Raw genomic sequence first — 23,444 nt, 5'->3', positions numbered from 1 at the left:
GTGCGGGTGCATGGTGAAGCAGGAAGCTGGAATTTCGTGAACTAGCTCAGGGTATCTTTACGTCGTTCATGTCCGACTTGAACACAGTTTTTTATAAAACTTTTTGAGCAAACTGCAACAAAAGAGTTATTTTTTTGGAAAGGATGAAAACTAATGCATTGCTCAGCGCTATTGGCCCTGCCACAATTGCAATGCTTGGGACTGCAAAAATGCAGCTGAATTGCATCATTGGTGATCTCATCGGTAGCTAAAGCATTTACAATTATTGCCCGGAGGGGGGCTACCACAATAGACCCGTATCTAGTACTCTTACAGTATCACTCAAACTCAGACTATTCGTATTCGTATTCGTATTCGCCAAAAAGCAAGCGCTGAGCATTCATTTACTCATTTGCGAGCACAGCTGACGATGATCAAAGTAGTCCAATTAGCAGCAAGTGGCACTAGCCGAGACACAGACAGATGCTAGTGCTCGCTGTTGACCATTAGAAGTGGCTTATTATGCATTCAGCTAGCCACACAAAGATTGGCCCGGCGAGTATGTCAATGTCTGGCTAGCCAAAGAATTATACAATCGACCCGTTGCTAACGAATGTATCTCACAAATCTGGTTTCGATGGTGTTGCTGTTGCCTACGCACGTGAATTGTTACATGTTGCTGCTGTTGTTGCTGTTGCTGTTGCTGTTGTTGTTGCTGTTGTTGTTGTAGCTCCGTTTATAGGTAATACTGCTAAATAGTATCAACCAGTTTTTGGGCCTCAGTAATGTAGTTAAAATTGAAAATGCAAAACAGTCGACGAGCACAAATGAAACAAAATACTAAAAGAGAAAAACGTTGTAGCTGCTGTTGTCGCTGCTGCTACGCAACAAGAGCCACAGAAGGGGGCAAGCGCTTCAAGTGGCTCGGAGTAGTTCAGCAGGCAACTGGAACGCAATTTTACACCGCTCTTGTGGTTTATTTATTGCTGATGCGGGCGGGAGATGGTGCTGCCGGCGGTGTTGGTGTCATTTAGTTTTCATAGCCGTTTAACAGCTTTGCCCAGCCGCAGTGCCCAATGCCAATAACAGCAGTTACAACGACAACTACAACGACAACGACAACAACAAAAGCAACAACAGCAACAACAACCGCTGCTGGCAGCTCAACAATCACTCAGCGTGGTAGCAACAGCTGCAACAACAACAACCACAGTCAACAGTCGACAACGATCACGTTGGCCAAGCAGCCAAAAGGCGGCCTAAACCTATGGCCAAGTGGCGACAGTGGCTGCCAAGTTGTCGCTGTAACTGTTGTTGTAGTTGCTGCTGCTGCTGCTGCTGCTGCTGCTGCTGTTGTTGTTGTTGCTGCTGTTGCTGGCAACGCACTTGAGAACCGTTACAATTCGTGCGAACTGCTTAACTACCGGATTATTTAGCAGCAGGCATCAAGTCGGCCATTAAAATTCCAGCAGCAACTAAATCAAAGCGGGGAAAGTGATGCTGCCACCAAGCTTATCTATTTATAGCCACATCAGTGGCATGCTGCCTGTGGCAAGCAATCAATTGATATGCTATGATAAAGCACTCGACTCGACTCGACTCGCCTCGCCTCGCCTCGCCTTGCCTCGCATGAGATCAGCGCATTGTTATATAGCCGCTCAGGAAATACCAAATAGTTGCTGTTGTTAGAGGCCATGATAGTGAAGAATTAATTTGCACAACAATTAACTTAAAGCCCAGTAATTAATAAATGCGCATTCACTAAATATTTAATAATAATTATAATATATATACATATACATATATATATATATATATATATATATATATATATATAAGAACTGTTAGATCGCATCATCTTCAACAATTTCAACGAAAAAAAACCTCGACTCGCAATTTTGCCAACTATCAACTGAGCCAATTTCACGATCTTCCAACTGCAACTGACTCAACTGACATCATCGTCTCTGGCAATTCCATTAAATTCCAGAAGCAGAAACTTATCTAATAAATACTTATGAAATTCAAACAACTGTCGCCCTTTGTTCGCGTCGAGCTGTGGCATGATCGAAGTCTATGCATCATTTGATATCGGCCTGACTGACCCCGGGCCTCCATGCGCACGCACACAATCATAAACCACTTGCGTATTTATTGAAAATTGAAGATGGAAAATTGATTTCCACACCAAATGCGTTGCGTGTGAAAAATGCGTGAGAAACGCAATTACGAGCCCGTTTTCAATCACCACGCAGCGTCTGCTAAATGCTAGCTGCTAGTTGCTTGTGCTGGCAGGTGGCATGCCTCTTAGCCGGGCAGCGGGTGTTGAGGATGCCAAAACTCATCGTTCACAATTGCAAAATAAACAGGAGATGGGAGGCTAGCCTTAGCACGCCGACGATGCAATACTCTTCTAGACAGCTTCCTTTCCGATTGATTGTTCCTATAGAGCTATATAATATGCTGACGCGATATTGTACGACTTTTGCTCATGAGTGTGAAGAAAGTGAGGTAGGTAAGTTTCGTAACTTTTAAGGTCGGTGAAGATTTCATCAAAGACAATCAAGTTTTTACACCACTTTTATTAGTTGTTTGATATCGTAATCTGATCAGGCTATATTGACTCGGCTGCTGATACCGATGAAGAATATAAAATAATATATGGGCTTAACATTTTGTGAAAAAATTATAAAAGTATAAAGCAAAGCAAGCTCTAGGCGAAATTGAACAAATCGCAAATACCCTGTAATCTCTGCACTGTGTTATCAAATATATGAATACGTCAAAAATCAGGGCATACAAAACGTTCTTTTATAATTATAATAATAATATAACATTTTTTTTGTATTTAGTATGCAAGTGAGACAAGCTCCTTTAACTAGGCTTAAGAACTGAGTACGGGCGAGTTATAAGAAATATAAAATATGTGAATCAAACAGCTAGACAAAAAAATTGTATCATATTTGTAATAATAAGTAGTTATTATCTAAACAAAGAAACTATTGTTAAAGTAGGGGGAACGTTTCTTGCGTTTGCTTAACAAGAGTTTACATACAAAATTTGTTGAGTGGAGCTCTTGTATTACCCAAGATTGAACGAATGTGGATTGACTGACTGATCAACAGTTGCTGCAGATTAATAATAAATGCTTGATTAGGTTTAAACTGGGCAACATTTGTTTAATACAATCAAAGGAACAGCTGAAATGAACTGCTTTCAGCCATGCACAGCAGGATACACTCAGAGGAGTTAAGAAAGCGAAATTGAAAATCTGTGCGCAAATGCAGTTTGAAATGTGATTTGAATTTGTGTTTCTAGCAGCTGTCTGTGGTTTTAGCCTTAATTTTGTTGGCGGAAGCACAACATTTAATTGAACATTGTTTATGATACTTTGCAGCTCGAGAGCGAGACGGACGAGCATAACGGCGTCAAGGGGCAGACGGCATGCAATTGCCCCAGTTGTGTGCGTGTGCGCGTGTGTGTGTGTGTGTTTGTGGGTGGGTGCGTGTGTGCGAGTGTGGGTGTGGGTGTGCCTGCTGCTTTTGCTACGGCTTCTTACAACAAGCAGCTGCCGCTGCTGCTGGTGCTGGTTCAGTCAATGGACAGCGGCACGAAAGCAGCTCTGAAATGCGCACGCAGACGCGTGCCGAATTCATAAAAACGCATTCAAATCGATTTACATTTGGTCGCAGTTGGGCCAGCCGAAAACCCGCTGAACGTCGAGCGAAGCACGAAATTTGAGTCCAATCAAAATGAAAAGGCAGCAACAAAAACAACAGCAACAAATAACGCCGCAAAAAGTCCAAAAAAGCAAACAACAGCGCGAATCGCGTGCAAGAACCCATCAATTGGCAGAGCCAGAGACAACCTTGGCGAGAAGTCGCCTAGCGAATGCCCTACAAAACATTGCCTACAGCTGGGATCCCCTCCACACATCATATCAATTGTGTTTTGGTTTATAAGCTGCTTCCTGCCTCACTCCACCCTCTGCATGTGGCATGCCACGCCATTTGCATAAGATGCGCTCAGATGGCCCGGAAAGACATCGGCAGGCTAATTTCTTTGACAGCAGCTTAGTCTGATATATGGCAGGCATTTGTTCAGGCTTACGCAACCTTATGTCATGTAAATGGCTTAAAATGTAGATGAATTTAAAGACAAAACAAAAAAAAAAAGAAAGAAACAAACCTAGTACGACAGCAACAAGTTGCGTGTGCATGCCCAGCATGCCCTGCCGCACAGTATAGGGCAATATTTGGCAGTTGCTTGACTCATATTGTAATTGTTTCTGCGCCTGTTTCTGCTTGTGGAGTTGCGGTGCTTTCCACAAGACGCACACAAACACAAACACACACACACACACACATACACACAATATTCGAAATCAAATGTTATTGTTGATGGTTGTTATTTGCGGCTGTTGATTGTTTTGCATGTGCTTTTCATTTTCATTTCTGTCTCACTTCATTCTCATTGATTCAACCCAAAATAATATTCGAAATTTGCTGCAGAGCCTGCAGAGGTCATGGCTCTAGCTGACCCCCCACTTGGCACGCCCACACCCATCCGCAGCTGCCCCATCCGTTGCCCAACACTTCACCTCAGTCAGCCCCCGTTGTCCAGGCAAGCCAACAGGTTGTCCGTGAGAACCTGAAGCTGCCTCAACCTGCAAGCATTTGTGCTAATTCCCACACACACACACACCGCACACCATACACCATACACCTTCCCCCCACCACACGCGACGTCCCGCTCCAGTTCAGCCATTGTGCTCGCTGTTATATTTACAAAACACTCGTAAGACAGCGTTTGTTTACCTTTAAAAACGAAATGTATCTCTCGTCACCCAGCCAGCCCTGCACAGTACAGGTGTCTGTTGGTCTGCCAGGTCTGGCCTGGTCTGTATCTTTTCCTAATTACTATTACAGTACGAGTGCATTGCCATTTTGATGCCCTTCTACGGGGTATTATAAGGTTGTCATTAGATGTGTAACGATCCCAAAGAGTATATGTATTAGTATACAGTGAATAAATCTATCGTAAGACCTTACATAGGTATGTCTGTCTGTTGCTGAAACCAGCCGAATCGTACCACTATAGCATATAGCTGCCATAGAAATGATCAGTAATTAATTCAATTTTTGTATGTTTCTCACATATGAGCAAAATCCTAAGTACTATATCAAATAGTTATACAGGAAAAAACGCTGTTTTTCAAGATATTTTCAGTTGCGTCAGAGTTTTCCTCTCATATCTACAAGATCATACGTCGTATGCCTCAAAGGGTATTTTATATTCGGCTTGCCATATATATAGCTGTTTCTTCATGTTTTTCTTGTGTTTTTTTGTTGTTGTTATTTTTGTTTTCCACTTAAAAGTTTTTTAATTTGCGCATTATTCGACGAGCGTGGGAAACTATTTGCGAACTGCCGAAACGCAATTGAAAATTTTAAAGATTTTCACTCACTTGATGTTGCTGTTGATTGTCAGATATATATATATAAATATATATATGGATGATCCAAGGCGTGAGTCCGAGCAGCAGCAGTTAAGTGTATCCAATTAGCGCAAGGTTTCGGGGTATGTATCTCAATCTGTAGCTTTAACTGTATCTCAAAGCGCACTTGTATTAAACATAAGCTGCTAAGCTATAAACTTGAAGCTGACATTGCCAGAAGACAAAAACAAACTAAATAAAATAAAACACATTTCACCAAGGCACAAGATACAAACAAAAAACAAAACGAAAAACCGTTTAGTTATTATTTTTATTGTTCACGTTTTTTTTTTGTTTTGTTTTTATTTCGAAAATGTTGGAAAATATATATAAATATATATTTATATATATGTAGCTTTTGAGCGCGTTTTACGAGTTGTAGATGGCTGGAGATCTGAATGCAGACTGAATGGAAATACACGAAATTTTCGTATCAACTAATAGACATACAAATCGCCGAGAAGACGTCGACGCGGCCGAGAACGACGACGAGCAAGAAACCAAAACATTCGGCGAGAGAAAAAAAAAAAGAAAAACAAATTTGAAGAACTACACAGAGAGATAGTCAGAGAGAGAAGCGAGAGAGGGAGAGAGAGCCAGAGCTCGAAAGAGAAAGATATGCAGACAAGTCGAAAGAGGACAAACGGCCGAGCAGCCGGACCAAAGATACAAAAAAAAAAAAACCTAAAAGATAAACTTACGCAACGGCCAACAAGAAGCCGCTGCAACGGCAACAACAACAGCAGCAGCATCGCGGCTCTGGGGCAGGCAACAAGAGCAACAATTTATGGCCACAATATCGGTGATTATATATTTATATATATATATATGCGATCGCCTGGCATAGTGAGAAGGTGCTTGAAGAAGTCTCGCAGCCGGTGCCAGTTGCCATTTGGCGGCAAAACTGTTGCCACTTGTTGTTGCAGCGATCCTGCCACACACCGAGCCAGCAACAAAAAGATAAACAAACAAACACACACACACACAGATACACACATGGGACATAGCGGATTTGAATTGCGTGGAACGTGGCCCGTGGCCAGGTAGACATTTCTCGCTTACCTGCACAGTCATTCCAGCCTTGATCCACTCCAGCAACAAGCGGCAGCAGCAGCAGCAGCAAAAACAACAGATACAATTGTTACAGTTACGCACACACAGAGAAAGAGAGAGGGCGAAAAAGAGCGAGAGCGAGAACGAGAACGAGAATGTGCGAGTGATAAGACTCAGCTCAGCTGAGCTCAACTCCGATGCGATGCTCGTACGTGCCGCGTCCTTGCATTGTTTGCAGCAGCTGTTATCGCAGCAGCAAGGTGAAAAGTATCTGAGAAATGTATCTGTATCTTGGTCATGTGTGCGTGCACTGATAGCAGCAAACACGCTCAAGCCGTTGCCTTGTTACGTTTATTATTTGTCAAGCAACTGCACTTGATCTGTCGCAGGGTACGCATACCACATTGCCTGATTGCGCTGCCTTCGCTGCTTGATAAGCCGAGCGCTTAAATCCTTGAGCCCGGTCGATAAGAGCTGCGTCCTGACCTGATATCTACAACTATGGTCAATCGATTAAGCTATCGATTAAAATATTTATTCTTATTCGCATGCTATTTCTATTTGAAACGGAAGAAAACTATGTATCGGTTTGGGTTTCGGTTTGATAGTTTTTTTGGAACACAGTTTTAATATAAGTTTCAGATCATATTAAAAAAAAAAAAGTCGTGACTGCAATAAATCTGATTTATCGATAAATTACTTAAACTTAATCGATATCTGCTGATCATTTAGCAATCTATTTGACATTCACATTGATCTAATTTGTTTCTCTCTATCTACCTGAAACGAAAGCAGGAACAGATAGCTGTTGTTGATAAAGCCAGCTAGATTAGCTCTTAAGCGGAATACCTATGCATAATCAGATGGCCGACATATATTTTATACAGAATAAAGCTCCAAAAAAAATGTTGATGCATGAACAACTTTTATTTGGCTCTTCCGGCAGTTTATCAGTTGATAAGACAGCACTTGGCCTTTATCGTTGCCAACAAGTGTATCTGTCAGATACAGGTGCGATAACATAGGTCAGTGCTTGGCCACACACACGCACACACACGCACACGATGAAAGTGAAGCGTTTAATCGTTTCGTTTCTGAAAGCAGTTTTCAGGCCTAGAGCCAGAGAGCTGAAAGAAGCTTTCGCTTGGCATTTCAGCAACGTAGCAACGCTGTTAACTGTTTGCGATTCAATTAACGCTCTCAATGCCAGGCGCCGCAAGTTGTTGTTGTTGTAATCTACAATTGCAAGATCAGCAGCAGCAGCAGCAGCAGCGGCAACTGCCAACTGACAACAAACAAGCCAGCGACCGTGTTTGATTTAGCTGCAGTTTTTGTATATGTATCTGTATCTGTATTTGTACATGTATCTGTATCTGTCAGATATGCACATAAATCGGTGGGCCTTATGATCTTTGCTGCTGCTGCTGCTGCTTGGCTTGTTGTTTAACGCTGACGGGCGTCTGTGGTTTATCAAAGTGTTAGACAGTCGCGACTGCTGCGGCTCCAGTGGCTGCTGCTGCTGCTGCTGCTGCCGGCCATTGTCTGGCCAAATTCTAAAGATAGACAGACACAATGCACTGCACAAACAGAAAAAAAAAAACACCAATAATAATAACAGCAAGTGCATGTGAAACAAACTTTACACATGCTCCTATCTCTATGTATGACAGTGTGTCTGTGTGTGTACGTATATGTGTGTGTGCGTACGTGTGTGTGTCCGTATGTGCTATTGTGACTACCTCACAAATGGATAGCGTCTAATTGCATGCAACTGAGCTGAGAGTGCGCAACCAACTGACGGTCGGCCGATAAGCATCGATAAGGTCGACTGGAGACACATCAATTTGGCTGGGCTAGACAGCTAGAAAGAGAGAGCGTGAGAGGGGAAGAGTGAGAGGGAGTGGGAGAGAGAGCGAGACACACTTGAACTTGACGATAACTTTGGCGTCATCAATTTGGGCGCCAACTAATGGGCATTTGTTATACAAATATATATATATATAAATATATATATATGTTACCTTAAGACCAGAAGCTAAAAATAATACGTTGCACAGTTTTGTATGTACATGTATGTATGTATATGTATGAACCATATAGCAGGCCATAAATGAATGGAATTTTCAGCAATGTCAAAGCCCAAACTAATCGTATAATTCTATTTATATGCACTTTACGACACTTTTATATCACAGCACACTGTTCTCTATACCCATTAGCAGCAATATAATTGAAAACTAGAGAATGTTCTACCGCATGGCCCCAGCTCAAGGGTCTTATAATAGTCTAACCTAATGTGTAACGCTTTTAAACAACATCAAGAATATTCTTGAGTTGATATTAAAGCTGCTTTTTATTTTTTATTTCTCTCGACCGAAAGTTAAACTGGATTAGAGAACAGTCGAACCTGATTTGGTTCTAGAGAAAATATTTTAAAAATTTCTAAGCTATTCAGGCAATTTTAAAAATTATAGTACTCGAGTTTTTTTGAATATATATAACAAAATGTGTGATAAAAAAAAGCTCAAATCCAATCCACGCTTCACTGAACTGAGAGCTAAGAAACTAGTGTGAATCGTGAACCGAGCAAGCAAAAATGTTTCTCGAGCAAAGGTTCTTCTGTTCCAATACAAGAATTGAGTTCCGGCACAACCATCTCCTGACTGAACACCTTTTGTGGACGACACATATCAATTTTGGGCAACTATATCAAAATGTGTCTGCAAGCTTATTTAAACAGCCGAACTTTGTTGATAACTCTGCCAAGTTGTTGAACTTTAATGCATTCAGAACTTTATGTCGCACAGAGAGAAATTACCAGCTGTGGGCTAAGAAGAGGATTGAGCCATAAAGCGGCTCGCGTGTGACAAATGACAGACGATGCCAGACCAATTAGTAGATTTAGTAATCATAAAAAGCAAACATAAACACACACACACACACACACACACACACACACACACACACACACACACACAAAAGCACACTCGAACTAATAAATTGAAATGCTGGCATTGTAAACTTTGCGGCAACATGTGAACGGACATGGCGGCAGCTTTTGCGGAACTGAAACTGAAATTGGATCTAAAAACACACATCACAATGCAAAACAGAAAACAGAGTCTGAGTTTGGGTCTCTCCCGGCTTTGGTAACGGTGGCGTCGGCCTTGGGGCCAAACCGAAAACCTTCTCTAAATGCATACCAACAAATGTTGCCCCTCTCCAAAAGCCACCCGACAAATGGGTGTATGGGTAAAAAAAAAAAACCATGCTTTGAGGCCCACACTCTCCCGCATCGCTTGCTTTGGCCTCGTTGGAAATTAGCTAATTAAAATAACTGCCGCTTGCATTGATGAAATGCATTTCGAGCTATCGAAAATTAAATCAAATTCAATTTCAATTTTATGTTTTATGAAATTCTAATTCAAATGCAACACGCGTCGTTGTTGTTGTTGCTTGTTTGAAATTCGGTTTTGCAATTTTTTTTCAAATTGTTTTTTATGTAATTTTCGCAACAAAAAGGGCACTAAAAGCGCAAACAGCCAACACACAAATTCGTGACCAGCCAATCAACAAAAAAAAAAAAACCAAAATAAAAAATTACAAAAAAAAAAACTAAATAAATGAAAAAAGAGAAAACAATTGTTTATCACTTGTATTTGTTGCTGTTGTTTATTTTTTATGATTTTTTACGCATATAGCCCAGGTTTCAAGGCCAAACCTTCGTTTGTGCCACATTTGATTTGCGTATGTGTGTGTGTGTGTGCGAGTGTGTGTGAGAGAGTGTGTGAGAGAGTGTTTGTGTGCATGTGTATTTCTGACGGTCGCTTTTGTGGGCGGCTTGTAATAATAGAAAATCGCCAAATTAACGTACAGACGTGTTTTGACTGAAACGTGTTGCGATTTGCTTGTGATATTTAAGATTTTGCTTAAGAAATACGATTATGACCTTACCTACCACTCCCCCCCCCTCCCCCTCCCCTCTCTTAACCATCCCTCATACCACCTCACCCAACATGCAGAAAGAAGTCTCTACAAAATTTCTATTTGCTTAGCATGTGAAAGTTGTGCTTTATAGTTAACTGAGAGGGTGCTTCATACTGACATAAGTGTATTCATATTCATAAAAGTGCCGTTTCGAGTGCTTGAATTGAGTTTTGATATGTTTGGGGAATGGGTAAAAAACTAAACTGCAAGCTAAGCCAATTAATTGAAGCTTTGATAATGATACTCAATAGTCCGATATCAATCAAATCCCGCCGGCATTCCAGCTTAACAAGCGCCATTGATGGATGTTTCAATTTCAGTTGGTGGGCAGCAATTGCTGCGGTACTTTTAATAAACCTTTCATTAAAATACTTTATCTGGCCAAAAGTGGGACTCGAACCGGCATGCGTTTTGCACAATTCAAAAAAAGAGAACTAGAAATGCTATTCCCAAAACAAATAGAATATCTAAATCTAAACAATACGGAATTCCAATTCGTTTCGACTTCCACACGAAGTACGCCAAGTACAAAACGAGTAGAAAAACATTTTAAATAGCATCAACAATATTTTGTATTTAAAAACCATAAAAGATTTTAAAAATACATTCATTTAAATTTGCAACTTGCCTTTTTGAAGAATATTTAATTGTTTCTCCAAGTGTCAATAAAAATATAATTGAAAAATGTTCCTTAAACTATTCAACAATCAATAGATTTTTTCTTTCCTGGGAAACCAACTGCAGTGCTTTTTAAGTGAGAATACCCCTTTAAATGCCTAAGAAGGGTCTATTTCTTTTGTGCAAGTGCATGTAACAGGCAGGGGGAAGCAACCCCAAGCCCATAGAGTATATAAATTGGGGGTATCAACAGCCGAGTCGTTTGTGTTGATCTCGAGATCGATAAGAATCGATAACTCAGAACTGTTTTTGGGACATATCTCGAAGCTTATAAAAGCTAAGGACACCAAATTTGGCATCTAGACTCTCATAAGGCATAGACAACCACCCGCCCCCCCCTTTTCAGACGAAGGAGCTTAGCATGCTGGGGCAGCTTGTCGCTGGGCTTAGGGTAACTTTTAGCCGTGCACTCCCCAGTAGAGCACTCTTAGCTGTTTGTTATTCATATTTTGTTTTGTGCCAAGCTCTAGAAATAAGCAAGTCAATAAGTACAAAGTGCTGTTGCACTTTGGCTTTAGTGTAAATTGCAAATTGCAAATTGCAACAAAAATGTGGCAATGCGGCTGCATTTAAGGCCCGCAGCCATTTGGGCCTCAAATTTCCATTGCGGCTTATGCAACACATTTTGCCAAATGAATTGTTCGGCAAATCAATTTGCATATTGCGCGACGCATTCTGCGAGCATGTGTGTGTGCCCCTTGTGTAGCACACACACACACACACAGACACACACACATATGCGTGTGCATTGAGTGAAATGACGATTTACAAAATATTTTTGTGTTCACACTCAATTAATGCCAATTGACTGCAAAATTGCAAACACCTTTGACACGTTTTCATTTGCCATGTGAAGCAAATGGAAATGTGCAAACAATCCATGTATGTGTGTGTGTGTGCGTGTGTGTGTGTGTGTGTGTGTGAGTGTGTGTGAGTGTGTAGACAATTCCAATTGACTATTGGGCACATTTGGCAGGATGACCCTCGTTATATTTGTATTTAGTTAGCTTTGCCGCTGCCACAGCGGCTGCTGTAGTTGAATGTAAAGTAAATCAATAAATAAATTGCCGCATGCAAAATTCATGAGACAGTTCACAATCAACAACAACAACACAAGCAACAACAACAACAACAACAGCGACAACAGCGACAACAATAACAAATGTATCAATAACCCAGCGACAACCGCAGCAAATTATTGACATTTTGAACGCAATTGAACTTTTGCGCATAAATTAAGTAAAAATGTTGGCGATACAAAAAACAACAAAAATTACAATAAATAAACGAAAATAATAACAAATAAAATTTAATAAAATTTAAATATACTCGCTACAGAAACGTGCAACGGCATCAAATTGAATTAAATGTAGCTGCTTAATTGATAAATAATTATTATTGTTATTACATTAAATTACTTGACCCAGGCCACGAGCTTCACTTTATATATTCCATTTTATTTTGTAGGCAGCTAAAACTACCCTGTAACACGTGGTGAAAAAGGCGAAAGAGAGCTTGACATGCTCTCAAAATAACTAAACACATATCTTTTACAGAATATCTGAGCTAAGCAATTACAATTTAGATATAGAGAAGGCTGCGATTGGGCTTGTGTATAACTAGCAAGGGGATACCCTGAACCATCTATAAAATGAAAGATAATTGATCATTAAAGACTAAGAGAATTGTTAAGAAATAACAGCTTTCGTTATCGATGCTTATCGATTGCCCGTAAACGAGGCAAGCTATCGACTATCGTATCGACAAGCTCGTATTATACTGCGCGGGCACTGGGAGGATCTTCTGAGATCCTTGCTTTCGTATTTAAGTGGCGTGTATTCCGTAGGGGCTTGGTACTATGGATTCGTATATTACCCGCAGATAATTCGTATATACCACATATGTGACATACATTAGAGCGGGCCAAACAAAGTGTTGGCAAGCGACTCTCCTTTCGATGCCAAATGGAATGCATTTTATTGGAGCATGACATGACCCTAAGTGAAGAGCGAGATATACTTTATGGGCTCGGCGATGCTTACTTCACACTGTTACATACATTTGCACAAAAACAATATACCCTTTTTATCCATTTTCAACAAGTTCAGGGTATAAAAACATATTAAACATCGTTTATTCGTATATCTCAACTTCAGCCTTAACAAGCACGCATGAAGTTCGATTCTCGTCACGATCAAGATTCATTATAATACTTTTATTTGTTTTTCTGTGTCACGATCTTGCCGTAGGATTGGAACAACTATATATATTTTTTTATAAATAATTTTATAAATGATAGAAGATCGTTTGCAATGTGAAGATCCTCTTTTGTTTTACAATTATGCAAAATGCAATAGACAATTATGGTTTGTTTATGTCAAGCCTTTACACTGCATGAGTTCCTTGGGAGTTGCCACATTGAAGCATACAAAGATGTGTTTTCAACCAGGTGGCAACCTTGTTTGACAATTATGCAAGCATTTTTCTACTTCTCGTGCATTTGTAAGTTCTTATTTGCCTATTAAAGTGTCTCAAAATAAACAAATATTTTCGTAACAGAAACGTCATTAACTTTGAAGGCCTTTAAATGAGCTTTTCCTAAACGTGTCAATCATTAAGTTCAGTTGATGACATATATGAGCTTAGCTCGCAATAAGTCAGTAAACAAGCTAGAACGCACTTTTTAAAAGTTTGTATTGTCAAAAATAAAACTAAGTGTGTTGGTAAATTTTACCAAATATTCAAAAGGGTCGGTTCAATTGAGTTCGTTAATTTTCTACGATCGTATTATACAAGATTCCAACGGCAGGATGTAAGTATTTTTATCTGAAGTTTGTTTCTACTTGAATTAAGTTATTCGCACAAAACAAAACGTTTTGAGCTGCGACCGATCTTGTTCGGTCTTCATAAGTTAAAACTGTTTCTGCTTATGTCACCGCACTTCGGATTATGCAGATGCTATGGGAATTTACATATTTATAGTGTATATATGTAAAGGCACATGTGTGTGTATACGTAATTTTGTGCTGATTTCGAGCGATTTGCTTGCAAGCAGCGCCATCTGCTCAGGGGCAAGTGGTTGGGTTGGGTTTGGATTGGCTTAAGCACGGTGGGGGGTTGTCGGGGGAGTGGCTACAACAGAGGGGCAAGTGCGTCAACGATCTGTGACTGCTTTCTGTAATTTACATTCTGTATTCCGAGTATTCTCTGTATTCGGGCACATGGTCAGTTATCTGGCTGCTCCGCTATCGCTTCCGGGTGCGCTCGCTCGCCAATGCCAGACGCAGACCCAGAGCCAGAGTCAGAATCAGAGTCAACTCCGTGTGGTGAGCTTGAGAGTGAGAAGCGCAGAGAGAGGCCACCTGCAGGCTGCGTGTTTGGCATACATTTGGTGCACTGCTGCGGCTGTGAGTGTAAGTGTGGGTGCCAGGCAGGAATTAGGCATGCAGCCCTGGTAAATGCAATTAAATGCAAATTGCGACCCCATGCGCTGAGCTTGAGCTGAGCTTTGGTTGGATAACCCCGTTAGCGGCCAATTTCGACAGCTCAGCAAAGTCAAAGCGCGGCGTCGACGCTGCACTTAAAATTCATTGTGAGTTCTTTTTTTTTTCCTGCTGTGCAGCATTTGTTGTTGTTGCCGATTTTATTTTAATTAAAATTATGTCAACGCAATTGAAATGTTATTGAACCAATTTAACAGCGCCGAGTTCATTAATTTGGATTTTGTAATTTTTATTTCAATGCGCAGCTGCAACTGTTGCTGTTGTTGCCGATAGCAGCACCAAAAACACCGACAAAAAATAAATAAAATAAAAGGGTGAAGAACAACGAGAATATCGGCAATATTTTTGCACAGCGAAAATTTATGGCAATTGTGATAAAGAAAGGGCCGTGTCGTGGAAAGCCTCTGTCTCTGCCTCTGCCTGGAAATGCATTTCCAGCATAAAACGAGCAACAACCGCACGTAAACAGTTGTGTTTAATCAACTAAAACAGCAGCGGAAAATATAAAGAAAAAACCAAATTTTTAATAAAATTCAATCAAAAGGGAAGCTCACCCATTCACAATCAGCACTTACCCCACGCTCACTTTCGCCCCCCCCCGCTCTGGCCATACAATATTTATGCAATTTATGGCTTGAAAATTATCAGCGCAAAATACGCGAAAACAACAAATTAACAAAAATCAAAAAATATTTACATATATATTATACATATATAAATTTATGATACGCGCATGTTTGTACTCGTATTTGTATTCGTACTCACCCCAAAGCAGGCGACATAAATGTCAAATGACAACTGGAATACGAAATGCAACGCCAACAGTTTTTTGTGTGGTGTGAAGTGTGGTCGACAGTCCTTGTGCAGGAATATGTGAATATGCCTCGCTCACGCACTTGCTATCTCTCTCCCTCTTTCTCTCTCTCTCTCTCTCTCTTTGCACCATACAAGCTGTCTTCAATTGCGGGATTTCTGTAAAAAAAGATAATACAGAATAAAATTAACCAACATTAAACATGAAATTTTTGCTTGTGGAAAAGTGTTGCAATTAAAGCTTCGCTCGTGCTAACTAGTGGAGCTTATAAATGGTAAAATTAATCTTTAAGCCTTATACTAAAATTTCAAGTCTCTAGCTCTTATAGGTTCTGAGATCCTTGCGTTCATACATACAGACAGACGGACAGACGGAATATATATACTTTATGGGGTCGGAGATGCTTCCTTCTGCCTGTTACATACATTTGGATTTTGCACAAATACAATATACCCTTATATCCATTTATAATGGGTTCAGGGTAAAAAAAGCTCTTATTATATAAACCTAATTCAGTAACATGTGCTTAAATTTCTTAATTCAAAGCATTAATGCGCTTTCATATCTATAGTATTATTCTTGTTACTAAGTATGTCAATTGTTTTTAAGCCATCTTTATCTGCTGTGTGATCAAAAAGCTTTAAAAACATGTTTCAAATTATCCAAGTGTGCTTTAATTATCGAGTCGAAGCTTTCATATGCTTTCATATCTCAGTTTATTATTGTTGTTGCTATTAAAATGCCTAGGCTTAAGCTTTCTGTTTGAAAGCTAAATCTGCTTAATTTTTATTTTTTTGAGACTTACTTTTGACAGAATTAATCTGATAGTGATCAAAGCTGCATGCGCTTCTACAGTTCATTGCTATTTGAATTGTGCTTCTGCTTTCTGTCTGTAAGCTTATTCTACTAGTAGTTCGAAAAGCTTTAATGTGCTTTTTAAACCCTATTTTAAGCAGACTCGAAGCTTTCATTTGATTTTATAGCTGTTTCCTACTCTTGTAGCTATTTCAATTGTGCTTGTGCTTCCCGTCTGCAAGATTAGGTTTGTGTTGAAGTTGAAACGTATTTGTATTTGAGAATGCCTGCAAAGAAAATTAGGCTGTGAGCGAAAACGCGCAAATGTTTCACTTCCATTTGCTTCGACTGTCGTCAAGAGGAAGCGTGGGTGTTGGGCCTATCGGATAGCCCATATATAAGACCTTCACTTAAATAGCAGCTAGCCGGAGCTTTTGTGTTTTTATATAGAACTTAACTTGAGACAAACAACAACTTAATCGAGCGCCGATTAAAGTTGTTTATAGAATAGAACTATATATTTTTACTACAAGTATATTCCCGGTTATCAGTGGTGGATTTTCATTCATTCGAATGTGCTGGAAGTGCGGAACGCCTTAAACAGCTTTAAGCTATGCCACATTGCCATTCGCCATTTGCCATTTGCCATTCGCCATTCGCCATTTTCCGGCAAGATTCGACCCATGTGCTGGCCAATATTTTTCCCATTTTCTCGTGTTCTGCGGCGTTCAATGTAACAAATCCAGTTATTTGTTGAATTTGACAGTTTAATTCTACGCCTCGATGAGCGTTTGCCCGAATCAATAAAAACCAAAAAAGTACCCTAACCAATCTGACCCTAAACACGAGCCGCTCCCCTCCGCTCCACCCCTTAGCCATAGCCTGCCAACTGCGACACGGCCCCCGCTCACGCAATGTTTTGTGTCTATCTCAATTTGTGATGTGCGTTGCTTTATTTGGGCTACTGTTGATTTGAAATCAAACAGGTTTTCGCATTCAACTTGACATTCAATTTTCGGTCCACACTACCAAGGAGCGCACTTGGTTCCAGCTCGTGGGCCAGAGAAGGTAGCCAGGATTGCCAGGGTAGCCAGTGTAACCAGCCAATCAGATGTTATCTACGCATGTGTGTATCTGTGTGCCCATCACAGCGCCAAATTGCAATCAAAGTGTATTGTATTTGTAAAAACACGAAACAATAAAAGTAAAATTTGCATTCAGCCGAGAAATTTCTATGTCGCCTATAAGTGGACACCAGATATTCAGGTTCCACGCAGCCGCTGAGGGAAGGCTGGTGGAGGCTGGGGAAGGGTTGGGCGCTGTGGGCCACTGCGGTGAAAACTTGTACCGAAGACAAGCAGAAAACATAAGTGTACAGCGCTATAAAAACAGCAAAGCGCAAATCAAGAAAGATAATAAAAATTGAACAATAAAAGAAGAGAAAAACTCAAACAGCAAAAACAATAACAAAACAGCAACAGCAACAGCAACAATAACGGGCGGCGGCCAGCTAAAAATGCCGTCAAGTGCCAAAAACACGTTTAAATGTCAAAATGTAACTCCCCAGACGTGGACAACAACAACAACAACAACTGCAACAGCTGCAGTCGCTGAGGCGCCGAAAAAGCAACAAAAATCAAATTAGCGCCAAGCAATGTCGCCGCTGCGCAGCGCTGTCAACGCCGACGTCAGCGCCAACGTCAACGTCGCAGCGACTGCGCCAGCTTCCAGTTCCAGACTTTTGCAATCATCTTTCAGTTTTGTCGGCTTCTTATTAATTTTTGGCATTTTTTTTTTTTTTTTGCTATTGTTGTTGTTGTTTTCGTTACTTTTTATTGCCGTTCATAATTTGCGCTTATGCAAAAAATAAAAATATTTTTAAATTAAACGCAAATTTGTGGCTTGTTTTCTTCTGGCAATAAAAAAAAAAAAAGTAAATAAACAGAAAAAAAGTGAAATAAATGGCGACCAACTCCGACAACAGCAACGCGCAATCAAAAATGAAAAATAAATGATTATTATATCATTATAGCGAGAAGTGCGTTAAAATTTATGAGCAATGAAAACTTTTTCAGCTGCCCAAACTCAAAAGGATTATCGAGGCGCGAAACAGAAATGATTTCAAATGCTTTCATAGAGTTGAGTTTGTATACGAGCAATCAGTCGAACCATTCTCAGCTTGCAGTTCATTCAAAACAGACTCCATATCAACCCATTCATCTGTTCATCCTCTGGGAATTCTGCTGCCCAATACTGTCCCAAGGCAGTTTCATATTCACCATGGTAACACTTACTTACTAAGATTATACCCGAACCCATTTTGTTGACATAAGCAAAGACTGTTCATAATAATGTTCTCATGAGTCGAATTATTGCCAATACTCTTCCCAAAACTATTATTATCACAGTCCGGAAGATAAGATAGTTCGTAAACTATTTCCTAATTTCAAAAGCCAGTTTCACTCAAGTGTGTCAAGGACAATGTCTGTTCACAAGATTGATACTAACTTTACTCAATACTCTTCCTAAAACTGTTACCATGACCGTCATTAACTTAGAACTGTTCCTGAAACTATGCCCGCAACTGTTTGGAAGACTTTTGCAAAAAGTATTCACTGCAGTTTCATTCAAAACTATTCCCAAAATTCTATTAAAATTGCTCCCAAGTCAGCGAGCTTTACTGTTACCGTGACAGTGCTGCAAACTGTTCCCATGTCAGTTTTCTTTTCTATTTAAATAGTTGTTAGTATCTGGGCTCTTATAGAACTATTCAGAGTCCAGCTGCTTCATCGGAAATTAATGGGCAGCTAAAATATTCAGACTGAACGATTAGTTAATCGATAAGACTATCGATAGTTCGATTCGACTGCGGATCATAAATAATAAAAGCGAATTTCAATGCAATCATAGCTGCCAGCTAAAATATGAATGTGTTGTCGTGTGCGAGTCATTTGTAATGTATTCATGACTGCAGCAGCTGCTGCTGCTGCTGTTGCAGAAACTTGAATGCGGCTTGAACTCTGCGTCTGTCGATTGCAACAGATCCGAAAGTGATTGCATGACGGGCCCGCCAGGCTAGTGGCCAAGACATGATTACAGCTTAATTAATTGCAACTGACAATGAGACAAGGAGACGCCGACCCCCCCTTCCGATGGTGGGCTTGAGCCGATGTCAGGGGCAGCCAAAAACCAAATGCTTACGTGGAACAGCAGCAGCTAGCACGATGGGGCTGCGGGGTCGGAGACTGCGGCAGGCGACTTCTGTGTAACGATTATCAACGGACATAAAGATGCGGCTGTAGCTATATATCGGCGTCTATATAGCTATAGCTCGCTCTGTCGCGGGCACTTGTTGTAATCTACATGACAGCATGACATATAGTCGACGCCCCTCCCCGCCCCCCTGCCCACTGCCCCCTGCGCACACCCACAACGATCAGTTTAATGGAGGTCAACGTTCGCCCCGATGTGTTCCGTTCGAGCGAATGATTTGTTCTGTTTTTTGTGATTTTGCGACTTTAAATGCGGTTTGTTTTCGATTTCGATTAGACAAAGTTGGCATAAAATCAAGCTCCCGCTCTTCAGTTCCTGCTTGCTCCTTTTCTCTCTCTCTCTCTAGCTCTCTCTCTCTCTCTCTCTCTGTCTTTGACTCGCCAATTTGCTCTCTTTTTCTCTCTGTGTTTTTTTCGATGTCATTCAACTTTCTATGGGCTGTGCTTATCACAATTGTTGTTGTTGCTGCTGTTGCTGTTGCTGCTGTTGTCGCTATTGCTGCCGTGTGTCTTCTTCGCAGCAACATGTTGCAGTTGCGGCTGCCGCTAACTGGCCCGCTCATTAGTTCAATGATTTTGAATGTAGAGCAACAACAATGCCGCATATATTGCTGTGGCCGGCATTGATTTATCTGCCATCTCACGTTCCAATGCACGACAACAACATCAGCAACAACAGCACCAGCAGCAGCAGCAACAACAACAATGAGAAGGGTTGCCGCCTGCTGGTCGTGATCGGCGGCCAGCTTTGGTCCGATCCATGGCCCACCCATGACTCGCATTGTTCAGTCAGCAACATCGTCATCCTCGTCCTCAGCGCCGTCATGCTCATCATCCACATCATCGTCGTCTTCGCCGTCATCGCCTAATGCCATTGCATTTTCAATTGAATTGCTTGAACCACAAAATCATTGACAGCACACCACGTTAACAACTGGCAACAATGCGGCTACTGTGTTGTTCTTATTAGTTGCTGCTGCTCCTGCTGCTGTTGCTGCTGGAGGCATCAGCAACATGTCAGCGGCGGTCGCACGGCCAATCGCCCATTCAGCAAAGAGGGCGCCATCAGTTCATGGGAAACTTTTGCAGAAGATGCCACACATCAAGCAACAGCAACAACAACGGCAAGAGCAACAGCAACTGCTGCTGCTGCAGCTGCAGCTGCAGCAAGCTTGGCCCCGCTGCAGTCGCTGGCATTGGTGTGGGCGATGGCTGCTGAAGAATAAAGCAAAGGGTGCCAGTTGTCAATGGGCGGGGTAGCGGAGGCAGGCATTGCTGGTGTTGCTCTTGTTGCTGATGTTGCTGGCAATTGGCATGCTTGCATTTCGCTGTCGCAACAAATTTTAATACATTTCTCACATAATTCGACTCTTGGCCCCGTCCAACCAGAATACAATACAGCATGTTGTCGTTGTTGTTGTTGTTATTACTGTCGCTGTTGTTTTTGCCGTTGTTGCTGCTGTTGTTTTTGTTGCTCTTGTTGTTGTTGCACACCGCAACAGCCCTGGAACTGAACATCTGGTTGTATGGTGTCAAGCGAGTCGATCATGATCATGCGATGCAGCGCAACAAACTTAACTGTCAGTTCATATTAAAAGCTAACCGGGTTTATTTTGCTTAACAAGATCATGGAATTATATTGTTTGTTGTTTGTTGCTGCTGTTGCTGTTGGTTTTCATAGTTGGTTTTTCACTCATAAAATTCAAGAAAAAAAAAAAGAAGAAAACACGCACACACACAGAATAGCAACGTACTGAATAATAAACAAGCCCTAACAGCAACATCCAAAATAACAATAACAACATTAACGTGCTGCTCAGCCACAACAACAACAACAGCAACAACAACAATAACAACAAAATATGATAAAAAGGCCAAAAATCCAAACGAGAATTGTCAACCAAAACATCGCTGGCTACCACAAACAGCTGTATCGGATGCCAGCCCCGCTGTTGCCCAACCGCCCTCGTTCCCCAGACACCCCCCCCCCCCCCCCCCCCCTCACACAACTATTCTACAATTTTGGCTAGAGCTTACCTCGGCCTGAGCCCCATCGCCTGCCCATACGCCAGCTCACAGGGGCAATGAGGCGTCGGTGTTGCCGCTGCCACAGCACCAGCAACAACAGCAGCAACAACAGCAACAGCAGCGACATGCGACAAGTGTGGCGGGCAAAAAACACGCGTTTCCATTTTGCGCATACCAAAAACTGCAATGCACAATGAGAGCGATCCCTACCCTAGTTACGACAACCCAACTCCCTGCCCCTCCCCCCGCCCTGGACGCCACTGCAACGTAACTCCCCCGCACATTGACCCCCGGAACACAGCAGCAACGAGCGCCATTCACAAGCCACAAAACACGCTCCGGCTCTGCTGTGTCCCCGCCACTTGGCTTCCATCACGTTAGCATTGTAAAAACATATGCTTTCACACTTGACACACACACACCAACACACAGGCACATACACACGCATAACAGGTGCATAGAACGCATTGCTGGCCAGCCAACAAATTTGTCGCTGTTGCTGTTGCTATGTGAGAATATTCGAGAATTGTGAGTTGCATAGTTAAGAAATTTGGAGAAGTACTTGAATAGAATAATTGTTAAAGAATATTAAGCGTACGAGCTGAAAGGACTTGACTTCCTTCTCATTCTTTTTCTATGTTTAATTCTGGTTTCTTTGAAGTAAAATAAAATTATATTCTTAGTATTATTGTTATGTATGTCTTTAGAGGAATATGTTACAAACTGTCAACTAAACTCTTTGAAATAGTGGCTTGCATTATTTTACTAGGCGAGGTCTCGAGTCCAAAACCTTCTTTTTCAGTTAACGATAAAGAAGTATTAGCAAATTTTGTCAATAATAAAGAGAAATGGGTAAATGAATAGTTAGATGAATAGATTAATAGTTAGATTGATCAAAAGATTAATGGATAGAATAGATGAATGGATACACTTTGACTACCTCTTTCTCTTTCCGTCTATCTGTCTCTATCTCTGTGTCCTCTCCTCTGCATTAATTGTTTATTGAAATTCAATCAGAATATTATTCAAACTGAAAAACTAGAAATTTTGCAGCTCTCCCCTGCGCTATTGCCCTCTTAGTACCTGTGGGTTTTCCTTCTTTCTCTGGAAAACTAAATAAGTTTCTATGAGAATATACTAGAATTGAACTCTAGCTTCCTTCACTATCTATCCCCTGAGAGTTGAACCAGCAACTTTCTATTCTGGTCTCTTCCATACGCTGTGAGCCTTTTGACTCGCTCAATAGAAACTGAAACCTTGCTAAAACAGCTTGTCGCCTGACTGGGTAAGTGTATGTGTGTGTCTGTGTCTGTGTGTGTGTTGCCCTTTGGCTGCTGCTGGCCAATCCTGGGCAGGCGCTGGCTGCCTTCCTGCTGTTTTGGCCTCCACTTGTCGCACTTTACATGCATGAAAATTAAGTGCTTGTCACATTTGCGGTTGACAACGTTTAATTTTCAGTTTATTTTTATGCTTTCCCAAATAACATGCCAAGTAATATACATGCATATACATTTACATAAACGAGTATGCTGCCCATTGGGCAGGGTGCTAGCTGGCGGGGGGCGTGGCCAGTCGCACATGCAAATGTGGCTGACACAAACAAGAAACAAGTAAGCAACCAAAAACAACAACAACAACAAAAAACAAGCCAGCGAAAACAAAAATTTTAAATAATTAAATCATTTACCAAAAACAGCAACAGAAGCGACAACGACAACGACAACGACGACAACAACAACAACAGCAACAACAGCAACAACAAAAAGAACAACAACAGAAATAGAAATGAAAACGGAATATAAAATGTGTAATAAAGTGTAATAATAAAAAACAATTGT

At 41.1% G+C, this 23,444-nt stretch overlaps 2 protein-coding genes across 4 annotated transcripts in view; one reads left to right on the top strand and one right to left on the bottom strand.

Annotated features, from left to right (window-relative positions):
* LOC6631824 (chaoptin) overlaps positions 1 to 23,444 on the top strand; it is a 209,995-nt gene that overhangs the window by 136,909 nt on the left and 49,642 nt on the right. The gene's annotated exons all lie outside the window — the stretch shown is intronic.
* The window catches only part of fog (folded gastrulation), a 48,163-nt gene that overhangs the window by 8,934 nt on the left and 15,785 nt on the right, over positions 1 to 23,444 (bottom strand). The window contains exon 3 of one of the 2 annotated variants that reach the window (XM_070211381.1): positions 15,463 to 15,669. The gene's annotated coding sequence lies outside the window, so the exon portion shown is untranslated. Of the gene's footprint in view, positions 1 to 5,446; positions 5,713 to 15,462; positions 15,670 to 23,444 lie in introns of those variants that run through there. The other variant, XM_032439748.2, reaches the window with a different exon arrangement.

The sequence above is a fragment of the Drosophila virilis genome, chromosome X, assembly GCF_030788295.1.
Source record: "Drosophila virilis strain 15010-1051.87 chromosome X, Dvir_AGI_RSII-ME, whole genome shotgun sequence".
NCBI classification, from domain to species: Eukaryota; Metazoa; Arthropoda; class Insecta; order Diptera; family Drosophilidae; genus Drosophila; species Drosophila virilis.
The sequence above is the reverse complement of the archived record's forward strand: the minus strand, read 5'-3'. Positions and strand labels throughout refer to the sequence as shown.